Genomic DNA, 1,862 nt, shown 5'->3' with positions numbered 1-1,862 from the left:
GATGATGATGATGATGATGATGATGATGATGATGATGATGATGATGATGATGATGATGATGATGATGATGATGATGATAATGATGATAACGATGATGATGATGATTATATTGATGAATAATGAATAATGATTCTTTGTGTTTCACATCTAACAAACTGTCCGAATGAGATGTGAAAAGCGATGAACATATGGGATTGATGGGATTTGAAAGATGAAAAGGAAATTCACACAAAAGATTCTTGAGGTTTATATCCTTTTGTTAGCTATCATATATTAAATGGATATATCTTACGTTGTGAAAATTTTTAAAATTTTAAATTTGAATATTATAAGCATTATGTGATAATTATATGTTAAATGAAGTTTGATTTCATTTCATTTGAATCCAATCAATACTTATTATCTTGATTGTTTAAATGAAGAGATGTTTATCAGTAATTCATTATCAGATGTAGAACAGTTTAGAAATCAGATTAGATAAGTTGTTGCAATTTAATAACGATGGGATCAGATCAGATATTGACATGTATGTTATCATTTAATGATTTTTATAGTAATGATTTCCTTTTTCTTTGAACTTGTGAGATGATTTTTTTTTTTAAAAAGAAAAAAGACTTGATGATATAAGTTTATCATTTTTGATTATCATTACTTAATTTTGATCAATTCCACTTAATCTTTTATTCCTGTTTATCTCTCTTTCCTGTACTTATTCATAATTAAAGATAAGCATACAACTGATAACAGATGATTATCATATAATGTAAAAGAATTGAAAAGCGATTAAGGTTAAGGGTTTTTTTTTTTTAAGAAATTAAACAGTGTCAGAAGAATTTCTTCCTTTATTCATGATTCATTGATTGTTTTTTTTTTTGCCATAAAATTTTGTAAATTTTGATTTTGTAATGATAATGAGTGATAAAAATTATTAATGATAATGATAATATTATGACGATTTCATTAATGATAAAATATGATAGTAAATTGTTTACCGGATTCGTAACATCAGTATTGATAATTTCAGACTATTTACATCATTTTATTTTAATCAAAAATATAAAATGCTATCATATGAAATAAAATTAAGCTTAAACATGCTATTTATTAGCTCATATCAATAATATCATTTGGAATTTGATACTAAATGAAACGATGAAACCGGAATACAACGATGAAACCGGAATGGCAACCAACTGTTATTGCTTGTGTAATACAATCATGATTGATAAAATGTTATTTGTTTCCGGAAAGTATTTAGTTGATCGGTGTGGCTTATTTGAAGTTACTCGATGAGATTGTGTCAGTTGTTTGATAATCGGTGTGGTTACGTCACTTTAGACACCCATGTCTACTGCGGTATTACAACATCTTGGCCCACAACTCAACACAACACACACACAACATGTGTGCACACACACCTACACACACACCACACGCACACACACACACACATATATATGTATATATATACATCTAAATTTCTATCCAATTGTTAAAATAAAGTTAAAAATTTCAAAATTTCAAATTTTATTATATAATTTGAAGAATTTCAATAAATTACAAAAAGGATACTTTTTGCCAAAAATTATAATTGAAAATGTATGAACATCGTTTCCGATCATTTTATCACGAAATTTGATATGCAAACTGCAATTAGTAACCTTTATTGGTGCAAACTGCAACTGCAACCTTTATAGGTACAAATTGCAACTGCAACTTTTATAGGTACAAATTGCAACTGCAGCCTTTATAGGTATAAACTGCAATTGTAACCTTTATAGTTGCAAACTTTGATGTGCAATTTGATATGCAACTTGCAACTGCAACTTCTATAAAAACCCAGAAAAAGCTCATCAAACTAA

Source organism: Loa loa (assembly GCF_000183805.2).
Source record: "Loa loa unplaced genomic scaffold supercont3.417, whole genome shotgun sequence".
Lineage (NCBI taxonomy): Eukaryota > Metazoa > Nematoda > Chromadorea > Rhabditida > Onchocercidae > Loa > Loa loa.
This window is presented reverse-complemented; position numbering follows the sequence as displayed.